This window comes from Mus musculus, chromosome 7, assembly GCF_000001635.26.
Source record: "Mus musculus strain C57BL/6J chromosome 7, GRCm38.p6 C57BL/6J".
Taxonomy (NCBI): domain Eukaryota; kingdom Metazoa; phylum Chordata; class Mammalia; order Rodentia; family Muridae; genus Mus; species Mus musculus.
This window is the reverse complement of record NC_000073.6, coordinates 63,392,702-63,410,622: the sequence shown is the minus strand read 5'-3', so window position 1 is coordinate 63,410,622 and position 17,921 is coordinate 63,392,702. Positions and strand designations below refer to the sequence as shown.

Below are 17,921 nucleotides of genomic sequence, written 5' to 3'. Positions count from 1 at the left end.
AAATGATGGTTCTTTGAGGAGGCCTAATCTAGAAAGCTGACCATTCTTAAATCAGGCCTCCATCATTGCCAAGATTTGGGGTGATACCACATTCAGGAAGCTTGTTTGGGGGCTGAATCTGCATTTCCTTAAACTCCAGCCAGCTTCACACCATCCTGTTAACTCCTTAACTCCATTGGATAATAACATGATCCACCATTGACCTCAGCCCTCTCTCTCACCCGTCACTGCTGTCAGGTAGCCAGTTTCACTTCTCTCCATAGTGCACGCACCACTCTGCTCTTCCCTCACTACCACCTCTCAGTCACCCATTCTCTCCTCACAGTGGTGCCTGACATCGGGCATGTTGCAGAAGCCAGCCAGCTAGCCTGGCTTCTTAAAATATAGCTACCGGGTGTTCCTGTGAGGCTAAGGTAAAAATGTACAGTATACACTTTGGGGGCTGCATGGGTGCTTCATCATTTTCCCACAGTGTCTTTACTGATAAACTGCAGCCTGTGGCTTTTGAAAGAGGTGTTTCTGTCTTTAAGGGTATCTGAGACACAAGCCCTGAGATCCAGGTATCCAGAGGACACCCCGCAGGATGGGACTGGTGGCCTGTTGCTTTGTAACATCCTGATATGTATGTGAGACTGGTCACGTATGGAAGGCTGCTAAACACAACTAATATACACAGGTGAGCCATGTTATGCTGCTGAAAATTCACGTGATAGACCCAGGAGTTTGCTTGTTTTACGTTTAATGGTCTGAGCACTGGGGATAAGTATGATTCCTTATAGCTGTAAAAGGTCCATTCCAGGATAGTCTTTCACCCACAGATACCTAAATCTGAGGATGTTCAAGTTTCTTAGATAAAATGTTAGGGGGTACTGTGGGTAATGGATTTACTGGGGGGAGGAATTTGTAATGGTGGGACAGGGAGGAGAGGAAAGAGGCACTGCAATTTGAATGCAAAGTGAATAATAAAATAGATTAATGGGGAAAATATTATGATGTTATGGGACCTTCATATAACCTACACAAACCCTCGTATAGCCCATAAATCACCCCTAGTAGACTTACAAAGGCTAATACTACATCACCAATGCAATGGGATTTGTTATTCTGTATTGTTTAGGGAACAACAATGACAAATAGTATCCATCATGTTCATTGTAAACTGTTTTTCAAAAAGAGAAAGGAAGGCAGAGGCTCCCCTTTACTCTCCTCTGGGTTGACCCACTTATGCCTTTCCTTATGGGAGGATAAGCAGGTAGACTATATGAGAATACAGGGTTCCCAGATATGCCACAAATACCCGATCCACAAATGCTAAGTCCCTCATATAAAATGGCATCGTATTTGCATGTAACCTACATGCAGCCTCCCACATACGTTAAATTATAAAACCATACAGAATGTAAATGTTATATTAATAGCTACTGCTCTATATTGTTAGGTAATAATTACCAGAAGATATATGCATTTGTTCAGTACAGAGGCAATCATTTTTAGGAAAATTTCAATCTGCATTTGCCTGAACGTATGGATGCAGAACTTGCCTTAAATGGAAGAGAGTTTGGTGAAGGAAAGGGAAGAAGATGCACATATACTATAATACCCAAAATCTAATTAAGAATAAAATAAATAATGTGTATAAACATGAAGCAATATTTTTTGAAATTTTGAGATTCATGCCCTATTAATTTTAAAAATATATGCTTTAGAGTAAAATTTAAGCATACAAAAAAGGGTTTTTGAGGATAAACTTTACTGCCAGCACATCAATGTGAAAACAGGTATAATCCTAATCATAGTTGGAAAACTGTAGATGCCACTGAATGCTCTGACAGCTAGAAAGAACACCCAAAGGAACATAAAATTGTTGTTTTTTATTTCTATGGCAAAGGCATAAATGACAACAAAAACTATATATTTAAATGGCAATAATAACCATAATAGTCTCTTGTGCTGAACCTACACAATCCTGGAAAAGGAATCACTCCTGTAGGAGAAGATGATGACAGTTCACTTAGCATGGAGATGAACGAGTGGGGAGGCCAGAGGCATGCTACGTTTGCACATTGTGTGAGCATACACAGAGAAAGCAGTGCTTTAGTTGAGAGGTTAGGCCATGACATCACTAGTCCTGGGGAGTTGGTTATGTTTTCAGTAGCAGGCAAATTTTCTTTCCAGTTGAGTGGGTCTAGAGTCCAAGTACAGAGCTTCTGGTTACTGCCAAGGTATGTGCACCTCTGCTGCACCCTTTGGGTTACCATGCCATGCTGGTTGTTGTTATGGTTCATTAATAGCTGTCATAGTTGAATGGAACTGTTGGTTGCTTCTTTCCTTTGGAAGCCTTCATGGCACCTTCTGGTTCCATGAAGACTAGTCCTCAGGAGAGGGAATTTCAGATCAGACAGAGAAATGGAGCCTCTGGGATGTGTCTCCAAAGTACATGTTATCTTCAGCAATAGAGACCTACTTCCACTACTGTGGAAGAACCAAAGTTATTACCTAATAGGCTGTATGTTTAGAGTATCTCTTGGACAACCATGACTTGTAAGGTGAAGGAGGGTTCTCATGCTGGGTGTTGGAGTTTCTGTTAAATGGTCTTTGCTCCTGGATGGAACATTCCTTGTCAGCTTAGGCGAGGAAACATTATGTGAACTAAATGTGTATATTGATATATCAACTTGGGTGTATTATAGGCATTTTTAGGTAGACAGTTAATATTATGATTCCTTTTGAAAGTTTTAGACATCCTTAAACTGCTCTATCCTACTTCTGTGTTTATCCCACCTCCCTAATCAGAAACCCCCATTTTGTTCATTTCCCTTCTCAGGTGCCCACCCCACCCCTGCAGCACACCCATGCTTCCTTTGAACTTTTTCTGGTTTGTGCAGTTACTCCAAGATCTTAGAGGAGAACCCATAACTCCTATTTTTCTAAACACACATAATATCTAATTATATAATTGTATACACTAATTCTAAACACTTGTCCTTATACTTACAGGTAGAAAACTTCTCTTTGCAACAGATGGAGACCATTACCAAAAGCCACAACCAATATAAATTCAGAGAAGAAACCATAATGTTGCATTCAGTATCAATTGATACATCTACCACACAAATCCTGCCCCCAAGACTCAGGGATCATTGCAGAAATATTGTAAAAGCCAGAGGAACAAGGTGCTTGCTGTGAGATGTGTCTTCTAGAAATGTCAGAGTTACACTGATCTATTTCACCAACGTGACTGCCTAAGTATAAGCTAAACAAGAGTAAGCACAGTAGACATGCTAAAGGGGATGTGGGAAAGCTCGTGAGGCTCAACCCTACATAGAACACTACAGACAACTAAGGGATGCTGAAGGTGGGGGAAATGGTCTTTCCCAGGGAAGAACACAGCAGTTGGTTATTCAATACCAAATGGTCTGCTCTGAAAATGTATCATGCAAGTAACAGGACACAGCCTGGACAGGGTGTAGTTTTGTATTCAGGACCACAACAAACACCACCAATGAGAGAAAAAGAGGCATGGATTTGCCCAAAAGCAAGGTGGGGGCAGGGCAGGGTTTGAGAAGACAAAGGAAAAGGGGAAATTAAAATGATGGAATTAAAATATCACCATTTATTTTTAAAAGGAAGTGAGATAAAAGCCTTTAATCTCATCCAGGAAGCTTTCATCCAGGAAGCCCACAAATGACTAGAAAATGATGAGTTCTCAGCCTGTGTGTAAGTGAATCATGACATTTCAGCAGTACCCCAAGGCCTTATCTCCCTAACTCCTGCCCACCTCTCTCACAGGCCTGCACCGGGACTTCACTTATCACCTTGTTCCCACTCTATGAGGAGGCAGGTTGATACTTCAGCTCCTCACATGACAGTTTCACCTCAACACTTCTTAATATCTCCCGAAGATTTTCAGCCTACTGAGCAGCCTGGTTTAATGACCCTGTTTCTAGGGTTAACTCATAGGCAAATGAATCATTTTGGCTTTTACCACTGAAAGAAAACCCTTGCCTGTCCAAGACTAGCATTCCAAAGCCACTGTCCTAGCAAACTGCCATTAGATACAATCACTGACGAGGTTCTGGGGGCATGGAGGATAAGGTCGGATGATAGTACATTTGGACTCTAAATGTGCAAAATCTTTTGGATTGTAGATGCGTGCCTTCTTTCTGTGTCCTTATGTGTGGGAATAGACATGCATGAACCCAGACACATGCTTTCACACACAGAAGAGAGAGGGAGACACAGATACAGAGACATGGGCACAGAGATGCAGAGATAAAGACAGACAGAGGGATGGGGGCAGGGGGAGGTGCACCAACTCTGGTGACTCATATTTTAAAAACAATGTGGACTTTACTCTCATGACTTTATATGTAATTGAGACTCAAAGCCATACCTCCTAATAAACCAGAAGGGATCAGAGCTTCAATGTGTACATTTTGAGGTAATAGAAACATTTGATATATTATGGCTGTAAATATAGAAAAGGACTGTGGTTATGCAGTAACCACAAAATAAACAGTAAAGGCAGTGCTCTATTCTTGTGGAGCTGAGGCTGGACATTTGACTCTAGGAGACAGGATTTACTCTGTAATATGATGCTGCTTCCCAGGAAAACTGGCAGTGTTAGTGGTTTTCAGAGTGTTATGAATGCAGTACATGCTGAGGCAATTGGCAGCACTGGGAATACTAGAAATTTGGAAATATTGGGGAAGTAGGGAGGGCTGTGAAACTGGGAGTATGAAAATACATAGAGACCTGGGAATCTTGGATAATGCTGAGATTCTGAAAGTATTGTGGGTATTAGAAATGTGGAACATGCTAAAAGATTGGAATATTGAGAATGGTGGGAGTTGTGAAACACTGGGGAGATTTTGTGATGTTGGGAATATGGGAGTTTTGGAAACATTCAAAGAATGTTGCCTCCATTCCTACAGAACATTTGGTTACCTTAAGAAGTGTAGTACTACTGCCAGTAGGATGTGCTTCCAAAGCTGAAGGGGTGTTGGCCATAGGCTCTTTTCTTTTTACCTCCTTCCCTCCTTCCCTTCACCCTTCTTTCTTTTTCTTCCCTCCTTTTCCTCTCTTTCTCCTTTCCATCTTCTTTCTGCTCTCGTTTTCCTTCCTTCCTCCCTTCCTCCCTCCTCCCTCCCTCTCTTCTTTCTTTCTTTCTTTCTTTCTTTCTTTCTTTCTTTCTTTCTTTCTTTCTTTCTTTCTTTCTTTCTTTCTTTCTTTCTTTCTTCTCTTTCTTGAAACAGGATTTTGTTATGTTTGTCTGTATTAACCTTGAACTTATTGTGTATCCTGGGCTTGTCTGGAAGCTATGATTCCCAATGCCAACAACATGGAAATTGTTCAAAAAAAAATCAACCCCAAAACAGAACTAATATGTAATCTACTCCAGGTATGTTTCTGAAAGAATCTTAGTTGGCATACAATAGAGTATTTGCACCCCTGTATTTATTGTGGCTGATCTACTCACAAACACCATTCACAAACAGCAAAGGCAGGTTGATCCAGAAGAAACAGTAAGGCTCTGCCAATTGGCCCAAGACAGGGGAAGCTGCAAGAAGCTGCCAGAACACCACCAGAAGTTTTTTTGGTGCGTTTCTCTCTATGAAGTCATGATCAACGATGATCAACCTAGAATGGTAAGGTGCACCAATACCACCCAGCATCATCAGTAAACACCAATATAAAGCCCAACAGTGACCAGTAAAGAATGGCAAGCTGTGTCAATATCATCCAGTGTCATCCACTGTCCATTGGGATATATTCAGATCCTTTCCAAACATCATGTGTTCTCTCAAGCATCTGCTCTAGACCTTTTCCTAGGCTGTCTCTAGAAAAACACTATGTGTCTGTTCTTAGCAAAACATCCGAGCACGTGTCTGCTTCAGTAAAAACATCCTCTCATAAGACAGTTTCGAGAAAGATATCACATGACACAACTGAGTTTCCAAAGAAACCAGAAATTTCCATTTCACAAAGGGCTAGCAAAAGCAAGCTCTCCTCAACACTCTGGTACTTAGATGTGTGTTCCTTCTTTGAAGCTAGGAAGATACCTGTGGTGGTTTGAATATGCTTGGCCCATGGGAAGTTCTACTGTTAGGGGGTGTGGCCTTGTTGGAGGACATGAATCTCTGAGCTGGGCCTTGAGGTCCTATGCTCAAGTTCTGTCTAAGACAGATGAGTCTTTGTGGGATGGTAAAACCATTCCAGAAAGCTTGGCAAGGTAGAGCAGGTTGAGACCCTGAGACTTGGTGAGCACGTACCTGAGACTTAGGCAACTTTCTGCTCCTTGCCAGATTCCTGGCCTGGAAACATGTGCCACACTCCCCACACAAGAAAATGTGACTTGTGGTCACATAGGCCCAGAACAGTTCTCAATGCTAATGAGGTACCTAGAGGCCCTGAAAACTGAGACAATAGGCTTCCCTTCCCAGATATTCCTCCTTGCAAAAGGTATTTCATTTCAGGCATACCCTGAGAAGTGGGTATGGTATACTATGCATCCATTTTCCACAATGAACAGCCAATAAACTATATGGATAGACATGGATTGTCTCTTTCATCTACCACTGCCAGGGGAAACATGCAAAAGGTCTTCACCTACAGAGCTGCAGCTAAATCTCCTGTAGAAGGCTTCTCTACAATTGAAGCCTGCCTCTCCCAAGCTAAGGACAATCACAGATGAGACAAGCCAGAGCTCCCCTTTCCCCCAACCCCAGGCTAGCCACTGTCCCCAGATCTTGGGCCTCTAACTCTGTTCATGACTCTTCTGCAACTCCCAGTGGTGCCTGGATTTCCAAGAGTCAGAGAACCTCATGGCCTGGCCTTTCAGAGTGGTGTCTCTGTGTTTTCCTACAACTTAGCACCCCCTGGCAACATGGAATAAACACAGTCAAACTCCTTGCATTTCCAAACACCTCCCCAGCGGTCAACACAGACCCGCAAGTCTTCTTCTGACTGCCTTCAGATCAAGGTGGAGAACTTGTAGCTCCTCCAACACCACATATGCCTGGATGCTGCCATGCTTCCCACCATGATGATAATGGACTGAACCTCCGAAACTAACTGTAAGTCAGCCCCAATGAAATGTTTTCCTTTAAAAGAGTTACCTTGATCATGGTGTCTCTTCACAGCAATGAAACCCAAACTAAGACAATACCCAAATCAAAGTCCTTTGGGGAATAAAATGTCTAGTCCCCAGAGGAAATGGGGTGGTACAGGACAGACATTAAGATTGACCTGGGGTGAGTGGTGGTAGTACTGAGAACATGCAAGTCTTTAAAAAGGGGAAAAGGTGAGCCAACAGAAAGGCAGTCTGAGACCTAACTGGCTAAGAACAGCAGAAAGGTTGCAGAGGAAGGAAGCAGGGGGCACCTGTCTTGTCTCTGGGACAGACTTTCTCCATTGACTTCTTAGTATGGGAGGTAAGCGAAATGGAGGCACAGTGGGGACCTAGTTAGTGGGTCCTTGTTATGGCTAGAAGGGCAGGTGAAGGGAAGCTTGAAACTAGAATTTTGGAATTGGGTGGCTTTTGTAGGGCTAGATAAATATAAATACAGCTGCTCCCACATCACCATATAGGAGAAACTCTAAAGATTAGAATGGGATAACTTTATAGCCTGTTGCTACCACTGGATGCAATTTCCAAATACAGGTTTATTTAGCTCATCATTCTGAAGGCTGGGAAGTTGCAGGGCACAGTGTGGGGGTATCTGCTGAGGGCTGCCTGACTGTATCATAACGAGGTGGAGGCAGTTCCTGGTGAAACAGGGCTGATGTATATGCAGCTAGAGACACAAGCTCTGGGGGTACTGGTTAGTTCATGTTGTTCCTCCTATAGGGTTGCAGACCCCTTCAGCTCCTTAGGTACTTTCTCTAGCTCCTTCATTGGAGGCCCAGTATAGGGGATGTCAGGGCCAGGAAGCAGGAGTGTGTGGGTTGGGGATGGGGGGGGGGGGAGGATACAGGGGGCTTTTGGAGAGGAAACTAGGAAAGGGGATAACATTTGAAATGTAAATGAAGAAGATATCTAATTAAAAAAACAAAACAAAAACCAAAACCAAAAAAAAAAAAAAAAAAACCTCACCTGATTTGGCTTCCCTTCCTCTCCTTATTAACACTGTGTCATGCAGGCCTGGCCTCCGAGCTCCTATAACCCCAATTACCTCCCAAAGGCCTCACTTCTGCTATTGTTATATGAGTGGTAAGTTTGCAATCCCACCAACAATGGAGAAATGTTCCTCTTTCTCTACATCCTCGCCAGCATCTGCTGTCACCTAATTTTTGATCTTAGCCATTCTGACTGGTGTGAGATGGAATCTCAGGGTTGTTTTGATTTGCATTTCTCTGATGATTAAGGATGTCGAACATTTTTTTCAAGAGCTTCTCAGCCCTTCGGTATTCCTCACTTGAAAATTCTTTGTTTAGCTCTGTACTCCATTTTTTAATGGGGTTATTTGAATTTCTGGAGTCCAGCTTCTTGAGTTCTTTGTATATATTGGATATTAGTTCCCTATCAGATTTAGGATTGTTAAAAATCCTTTCTCAATCTGTTGGTGGCCTTTTTGTCTTATTGACTATATCTTTTGCCCTACAGAAGCTTTGCAATTTTATGAGGTCCCATTTGTCAATTCTTGATCTTACAGCACAGGCCATTGATGTTCTGTTTAGGAATTTTTCTCCTGTGCCCATATCTTTGAGGGTTTCCCCCACTTTCTCCTCTATAAATGTCAGTGTCTCTGGTTTTATGTGGAGTTCTTTGATCCACTTAGACTTGAGCTTTGTACAAGGAGATAAGAATGGATCAATTTGAATTCTTCCACGTGATAACCAGCAGTTGTGCCAGCACCATTTGTTGAAAATGCTGTCTTTTTTCCACTGGGAGGTTTTAGCTCCCTGGTCAAAGATCAGGTGACCATAGGTGTTCTATTCCATTGATCTACCTGTCCGTCATTGTACCAGTACCATGCAGTTTTTATCAAAATTGCTCTATAGTACAGCTTGAGGTCAGACATGGTGATTCCCCCAGAGCTTATTTTATTGTTGAGAATAGTTTTTGCTATCCTAGGTTTTTTGTTATTCCAGATGAATTTGCAAATTTCCCTCTCTAACTCAGTAAAAAATTGAGTTGGAATTTTTTTTTTAATTTCTTTTTTTTTCTTTTCCATTTTTTATTACGTATTTAGCTCATTTACATTTCCAATGCTATACCAAAAGTCCCCCATACCCACCCACCCCCACTCCCCTACCCACCCACTCCCCCTTTTTGGCCCTGGCTTTCCTCTGTACTGGGGCATACAAAGTTTGCGTGTCCAATGGGCCTCTCTTTCCAGTGATGGCCGACTAGGCCATCTTTTGATACATATGCAGCTAGAGTCAAGAGCTCCGGGGTACTGGTTAGTTCATAATGTTGTTCCACCTATAGGGTTGCAGATCCCTTTAGCTCCTTGGGTACTTTCTCTAGCTCCTTCATTGGGAGCCCTGTGATCCATCCATTAGCTGACTGTGAGCATCCACTTCTGTGTTTGCTAGGCCCCGGCATAGTCTCACAAGAGACAGCTACATCTGGGTCCTTTCAATAAAATCTTGCTAGTGTATGCAATGGTGTCAGTGTTTGGATGCTGATTATGGGGTGGATCCCTGGATATGGCAGTCCCTACATGGTCAATCCTTTCATCTCAGCTCCAAACTTTGTCTCTGTAACTCCTTCCAAGGGTGTTTTGTTCCCACTTCTAAGGAGGGGCATAGTGTCCACACTTCAGTCTTCATTTTTCTTGAGTTTCATGTGTTTAGGAAATTGTATCTTATATCTTGGGTATCCTAGGTTTGGGGCTAATATCCACTTATCAGTGAGTACATATTGTGTGAGTTCCTTTGTGAATGTGTTACCTCACTCAGGATGATGCCCTCCAGGTCCATCCATTTGGCTAGGATTTTCATAAATTCATTCTTTTTAATAGCTGAGTAGTACTCCATTGTGTAGATGTACCACATTTTCTGTATCCATTCCTCTGTTGAGGGGCATCTGGGTTCTTTCCAGCTTCTGGCTATTATAAATAAGGCTGCTATGAACATAGTGGAGCATGTGTCCTTCTTACTAGTTGGGGCATCTTCTGGATATATGCCCAGGAGAGGTATTGCTGGATCCTCCGGTAGTACTATGTCCATTTTTCTGAGGAACCGCCAGACTGATTTCCAGAGTGGTTGTACAAGCCTGCAATCCCACCAACAATGGAGGAGTGTTCCTCTTTCTCCACATCCACGCCAGCATCTGCTGTCACCTGAATTTTTGATCTTAACCATTCTGACTGGTGTGAGGTGGAATCTCAGGGTTGTTTTGATTTGCATTTCCCTGATGATTAAGGATGTTGAACATTTTTTCAGGTGCTTCTCTGCCATTCGGTATTCCTCAGGTGAGATTCTTTGTTCAGTTCTGAGCCCCATTTTTTAATGGGGTTATTTGATTTTCTGAAGTCCACCTTCTTGAGTTCTTTATATATGTTGGATATTAGTCCCCTATCTGATTTAGGATAGGTAAAGATCCTTTCCCAATCTGTTGGTGGTCTTTTTGTCTTATTGATGGTGTCTTTTGCCTTGCAGAAACTTTGGAGTTTCATGAGGTCCCATTTGTCAATTCTCGATCTTACCGCACAAGCCATTGCTGTTCTGTTCAGGAATTTTTCCCCTGTGCCCATATCTTCAAGGCTTTTCCCCACTTTCTCCTCTATAAGTTTAAGTGTCTCTGGTTTTATGTGAAGTTCCTTGATCCACTTAGATTTGACCTTAGTACAAGGAGATAAGTATGGATCAATTCACATTCTTCCACATGATAACAACCAGTTGTGCCAGCACCAATTGTTGAAAATGCTGTCTTTCTTCCACTGGATGGTTTTAGCTCCCTTGTCGAAGATCAAGTGACCATAGGTGTGTGGGTTCATTTCTGGGTCTTCAATTCTATTCCATTGGTCCACTTGTCTGTCTCTATACCAGTACCATGCAGTTTTTACCACAATTGCTCTGTAGTAAAGCTTTAGGTCAGGCATGGTGATTCCACCAGAGGTTCTTTTATCCTTGAGAAGAGTTTTTGCTATCCTAGGTTTTTTGTTATTCCAGATGAATTTGCAAATTGCTCCTTCTAATTCGTTGAAGAATTGAGTTGGAATTTTGATGGGGATTGCATTGAATCTGTAGATTGCTTTTGGCAAGATAGCCATTTTTACAATGTTGATCCTGCCAATCCATGAGCATGGGAGATCTTTCCATCTTCTGAGATCTTCTTTAATTTCTTTCTTCAGAGACTTGAAGTTTTTATCATACAGATCTTTCACTTCCTTAGTTAGAGTCACGCCGAGATATTTTATATTATTTGTGACTATTGAGAAGGGTGTTGTTTCCCTAATTTCTTTCTCAGCCTGTTTATTCTTTGTGTAGAGAAAGGCCATTGACTTGTTTGAGTTAATTTTATATCCAGCTACTTCACCGAAGCTGTTTATCAGGTTTAGGAGTTCTCTGGTGGAATTTTTAGGGTCACTTATATATATACTATCATATCATCTGCAAAAAGTGATATTTTGACTTCCTCTTTTCCAATTTGTATCCCCTTGATCTCCTTTTGTTGTCAAATTGCTCTGGCTAATACTTCAAGTACTGTATTGAAAAGGTAGGGAGAAAGTGGGCAGCCTTGTCTAGTCCCTGATTTTAGTGGGCTTGCTTCCATCTTCTCTCCATTTACTTTGATGTTGGCTACTGGTTTGCTGTAGATTGCTTTTATCATGTTTAGGTATGGGCCTTGAATTCCTGATCTTTCCAAAACTTTTATCATGAATGGGTGTTGGATCTTGTCAAATGCTTTTTCTGCATCTAACGAGATGATCCTGTGGTTTTTGTCTTTGAGTTTGTTTATATAATGGATTACATTGATGGATTTTCGTATATTAAACCATCCCTGCATCCCTGGAATAAAACCTACTTGGTCAGGATGGATGATTGCTTTAATGTGTTCTTGGATTCAGTTAGCGAGAATTTTATTGAGGATTTTTGCATTGATATTCATAAGAGAAATTGGTCCGAAGTTCTCTATCTTTGTTGGATCTTTCTGTGGTTTAGGTATCAGAGTAATAGTGGCTTCATAAAATGAGTTGGGTAGAGTACCTTCTACTTCTATTTTGTGAAATAGTTTGTGCAGAACTAGAATTAGATCTTCTTTGAAGGTCTAAAAGAACTCTGCACTAAACCCGTCTGGTCCTGGGCTTTTTTTGGCTGGGAGACTATTAATAACTGCTTCTATTTCTTTAGGCAATATGGGACTGTTTAGAAGGTCAACTTGATCCTGATTCAACTTTGGTACCTGGTATCTGTCCAGAAATTTGTCCATTTCGTCCAGGATTTCCAGTTTTGTTGAGTATAGCCTTTTGTAGAAGGATCTGATGGTGTTTTGGATTTCTTCAGGATCTGTTGTTATGTCTCCCTTTTCATTTCTGATTTTGTTAATTAGGATTTTGTCCCTGTGCCCTCTAGTGAGTCTAGCTAAGGGTTTATCTATCTTGTTGATTTTCTCAAAGAACCAACTCCTCGTTTGGTTAATTCTTTGAATAGTTCTTCTTGTTTCCACTTGGTTGATTTCACCCCTGAGTTTGATTATTTCCTGCCGTCTACTCCTCTTGGGTGAATTTGCTTCCTTTTTTTCTAGAGCTTTTAGGTGTGTTGTCAAGCTGCTAGTATGTGCTCTCTCCCGTTTCTTCTTGGAGGCACTCAGAGCTATGAGTTTCCTTCTTAGAAATGCTTTCATTGTGTCCCAAAGGTTTGGGTACGTTGTGGCTTCATTTTCATTAAACTCTAAAAAGTCTTTAATTTCTTTCTTTATTCCTTCCTTGACCAAGATATCATTGAGAAGAGTGTTGTTCAGTTTCCACGTGAATGTTGGCTCTCCATCATTTATGTTGTTATTGAAGATCAGTCTTAGGCCATGGTGGTCTGATAGGATGCATGGGACAATTTCAATATTTTTGTATCTGTTGAGGCCTGTTTTGTGACCAATTATATGGTCAATTTTGGAGAAGGTCCCGTGAGGTGCTGAGAAGAAGTTATATCCTTTTGTTTTAGGATAAAATGTTCTGTAGATATCTGTCTGGTCCATTTGTTTCATAACTTCTGTTAGTTTAACTGTGTCCCTGTTTAGTTTCTGTTTCCACGATCTGTCCATTGATGAAAGTGGTGTGTTGAAGTCTCCCACTATTATTGTGTGAGGTGCAATCTGTGCTTTGAGCTTTACTAAAGTGTCTCTAATGAATGTGGCTGCCCTTGCATTTGGAGCGTAGATATTCAGAATTGAGAGTTCCTCTTGGAGGATTTTACCTTTGATGAGTATGAATTGTCCCTCCTTGTCTTTTTTGATAACTTTGGGTTGGAATTCGATTTTATCCGATATTAGAATGGCTACTCCAGCCTGTTTCTTCAGACCATTTGCTTGGAAAATTGTTTTCCAGCCTTTCACTCTGAGGTAGTGTCTGTCTTTTTCCCTGAGTTGGGTTTCCTGTAAGCAGCAGAATGTTTGGTCCTGTTTGTGTAGCCAGTCTGTTAGTCTATGTCTTTTTATTGGGGAATTGAGTCCATTGATATTAAGAGATATTAAGGAAAAGTAATTGTTGCTTCCTATTATTTTTGTTGTTAGAGTTGGCATTCTGTTCTTGTGGCTGTCTTCTTTTTGGTTTATTGAGGGATTACTTTCTTGTTTGTTCTAGGGTGTGATTTCCGTCCTTGTATTGCTTCTTTTCTGTTATTATCCTTTGAAGGGCTGGATTCATGGAAAGATATTGTGTGAATTTGGTTTTGTCGTGGAATACTTTCATTTCTCCATCTATGGTAATTGAGAGTTTGGCCGGTTATATTAGCCTGGGCTGGCATATGTGTTCTCTTAGTGTCTGTATAACATCTGTCCAGGCTCTTCTGGCTTTCATAGTCTCTGGTGAAAAGTCTGGTGTAATTCTGATAGGCCTTCCTTTATATGTTACTTGACCTTTCTCCCTTACTGCTTTTAATATTCTATCTTTATTTAGTGCATTTGTTGTTCTGATTATTATGTGTCGGGAGGAATTTCTTTTCTGGTCCAGCCTATTTGGAGTTCTGTAGGCTTCTTGTATGATCATGGGCATCTCTTTCTTTATGTTTGGGAAGTTTTCTTCAATTATTTTGTTGAAGATATTAGCTGGTCCTTTAAGTTGAAAATCTTCATTCTTATCAATTCCTATTATCCGTAGGTTTGGTCTTCTCATTGTGTCCTGGATTTCCTGGATGTTTTGAGTTAGGATCCTTTTGCATTTTGTATTTTCTTTGACTGTTGTATCGATGTTCTCTATGGAATCTTCTGCACCTGAGATTCTTCCATTTCGTGTATTCTGTTGCTGATGCTCGCATCTATGGTTCCAGATCTCTTTTTTAGGGTTTCTATCTCCAGCGTTGCCTTGCTTTGGGTTTTCTTTATTGTGTCTACTTCCCTTTTTAGTTCTAGTATGGTTTTGTTCATTTCCATCACCTGTTTGGATGTGTTTTCCTGCTTTTCTTTAAGGGCCTGTAACTCTTTAGCAGTGCTCTCCTGTAATTCTTTAAGTGACTTATGAAAGTCCTTCTTGATGTCCTCTATCATCATCATGAGAAATGTTTTTAAATCTGGGTCTAGATTTTCGGTTGTGTTGGGGTGCCCAGGACTAGGTGGGGTGGGAGTGCTGCGTTCTGATGATGGTGAGTGGTCTTGATTTCTGTTAGTAGGATTCTTATGTTTGCCTTTCGCCATCTGGTAATCTCTGAAGCTAGCTGTTATAGTTGTCTCTGTTAAGAGCTTGTTCTTCAGGTGACCCTGTTAGCCTCTATAAGCAGACCTGGGAGGGTAGCTCTCTCCTTAGTTTGAGTGGGCAGAGTATTCTCTGCAGGCAAGCTCTTTTCTTGCAGGGAGGGTACCCAGATATCTGGTGTTCGAACTGGACTCCTGGCAGGAGTTGTGTTCCACTCACTAGAGGTCTTAGGATCCCGTGGGGAATCCTGTGTGGGCCCTTGCCGGTGTCGGGCGCTTCCGCTGGCAAGGTACCTTGGGGCTCGAGTGGAGTGGAAGGGGATTGTTCCCCAGGTCAGGCCCGGGTAGTCCGCTTCCCTATTTACCACAGTCTTAGGTTCCGCGAGATTGGATTGGGGCAGGGGCTGTGTTCCACTCACCAGAGGTCTTAGGATCCCGTGGGGAATCCTGTGTGGGCCCTTGCGGGTGTCGGGCGCCTCCGCTGGCAAGGTACCTCGGGGCTCAAGAGGAGCGGAAGGGGCTTGTGCCCCAGGTCAGGCCCGGGTAGTCCGCTTCCCTATTTACCATAGTCTCAGGTTCCGTGCGATTGGATTGGGGCCGGCGCTGTGTTCCACTCACTAGAGGTCTTAGGATCCCGTGGGGAATCCTGTGTGGGCCCTTGCAGGTGTTGGGCGAGACTCCACTGGCAGGGTACCCTGGGCTCAAGTTTGAGTTGGAATTTTGATGGGGATTGCATTGAATCTGTAGATTGCTTTCGGCAGGATAGCCATTTTTACTATATTGATCCTGCCAATCCATGAGCATGGGAGATCTTTCCATCTTCTGAGATCTTCTTCAATTTCTTTCTTCAGAGACTTGAAGTTCTTGTCATACAGATCTTTCACTTCCTTAGTTAGAGTCACATCAAGGTATTTTATATTATTTGTGACTATTGTGAAGGGTGTTGTTTCCCTAATTTCTTTCTCATCTTGTTTACCCTTTGTGTAGAGAAAAGCCACTTATTTGTTTGAGTTAATTTCATATCCAGCTACTGCACTGAAGCTGTTTTTCAGGTTTAGGAGTTCTCTGGTGGAATTTTTAGGGTCAATTATATATACTATCATATCATCTGCAGTGATATTTTGACTTCTTCCTTTCTAATTTGTATCCCCTTGATCTCTTTTTGTTGTTGAATTGCTCTGGCTAGGTTTCAAGTACTATACTGAATAGTTAGGGAGAAAGTGGGCAGCCTTGTCTAGTCCCTGATTTTAGTGGGCTTGCTTCCAGCTTCTCTCCATTTACTTTGATGTTGGCTACTGGTTTGCTGTAGATTGCTTTTATTATGTTTAGGTATGGGTCTTGAATTCCTGATCTTTCCATGACTTTTATCATGAAGGGGTGTTGGATTTTGTCAAATGTTTCTCAGCATCTAAGGAGATGATCATGTGATTTTTGTCCTTGAGTTTGTTCATATAGTGGATTACGTTGATGTATTTCCGTATATTAAACCACCCTTGTGTCCCTGGGATGAAGCCTACTTGGTCATGATAGATGATCTTTTTGATGTGTTTGGATTCGGTGTCCAAGGATTTTATTGAGTATTTTTGCATCGATATTCATAAGGGAAATTGGTCTGAAGTTCTCTTTCTTTGTTGGATATTCGTGTGGTTTAGGTGTCAGAGTAATTCTGGGTTCATAGAATGAATTGGGTAGAGTACCTTCTGTTTCTATTTTGTGGAATAGTTTGAGGAGAGTTGGAATTCGGTCTTCTTTGAAGGTCTGATAGAACTCTGCACTAAACCCATCTGGTCCTGGGCTTTTTTTTTTTTTTTTTTTTTTTTTTTTTGGTTGGGAGACTATTAATGACTGCTTCTATTTCTTTAGGGGAAATGGGACTGTTAAGATCGTTAATCTGATCCTGATTTAACTATTTAACTTTGGTACCTGGTAACTGTCTAGGAAGTTGTACATTTCATCCAGGTTTTCCCATTTTGTTGAGTATAGCTTTTTGTAGTAGGATCTGATGATGTTTTGGATTTCCTCAGGATCTGTTGTTATGTCTCACTTTTCATTTCTGATTTTGTTAATTAGGATACTGTCCCTGTGTCCTCTAGTTAGTCTGGCTAAGGGTTTATCTATCTTGTTGATTTTCTCAAAGAACCAACACCTGGTTAGGTTGATTCTTTGAATAGTTCTTTTTGTTTCCACTTGGTTGATTTCAGCCTTAAGTTTGCTTATTTCCTGCTGTCTCCTCCTCTTGGGTGAATTTGCTTCCTTTCATTCTAGAGCTTCTAGATGTGCTGTCAGACTGCTACTGTGTGATCTCTCTAATTTCTTTTTGGAGACACTCAGGATTATTAGTTGTCCTCTTAGAAATGCTTTCATTGTGTCCCATAAGTTTGGGTATGTTGTAGCTTCATTTTCATTAAACTCTAAAAAGTCTTTAATTTCTTTCTTTATTTCTTCCTTGACCAAGATATCATCGAGTAGAGTGTTGTTCAGTTTCCACATGAATATTGGCTTTCTATTTTTTATTCTGTTATTGAAGATCAGCCTTAGTCCATGGTGATCTGATAGGATGCATGGGATAATTTCAATATTTTTTGTATATGTTGAAGCCTGTTTTATGACCAATTATATGGTCTATTTTGGAGGAGGTACCATGAGGTGCTGAGAAGAAGCTATATCCTTTTGTTTTAAGATAAAGTGTTCTGTAGATATCTGTTAAATCCATTTGTTTCCTAACTTATGTTAGTGTCCATATGTCTCTGTTTAGTTTCTGTTTCCAGGATCTGTCCATTGGTGAGAGTGGGGTGTTGAAGTCTCCCACTACTATTGTGTGATGTGCAATGTGTGCTTTGAGCTTTACTAAAGTTTCTTTAATGAATGTGGCTGCCCTTGTATTTGGAGCATAGATATTTAGTATTGAGAGTTCATCGTGGTAGATTTTACCTTTAATGAATATGAAGTGCCCCTCCTTGCCTTTTTTTGACAACTTTGGGTTGAAAGTCAATTTTATTCGATATTAGAATGGCTACTCCAGCTTGTTTCTTTGGATCATTTGTTTGGGAAATTGTTTCCCAGTCTTTTACTCTGAGATAGTGTCAGTCTTTATCCCTGAGTTGGGTTTCATGTAAGCAGCAAAATG

At 41.3% G+C, this 17,921-nt stretch overlaps 1 long non-coding RNA gene across 1 annotated transcript in view; it reads left to right on the top strand.

The window, feature by feature from the left end:
• The window catches only part of 4930554H23Rik (RIKEN cDNA 4930554H23 gene), a 99,838-nt gene that overhangs the window by 33,907 nt on the left and 48,010 nt on the right, over positions 1 to 17,921 (top strand). Inside the window, exons 6-7 of the long non-coding RNA NR_131089.1 lie at positions 531 to 676; positions 2,998 to 3,173. This is a non-coding gene — a long non-coding RNA (RIKEN cDNA 4930554H23 gene). The remainder of the gene's footprint in view (positions 1 to 530; positions 677 to 2,997; positions 3,174 to 17,921) is intronic.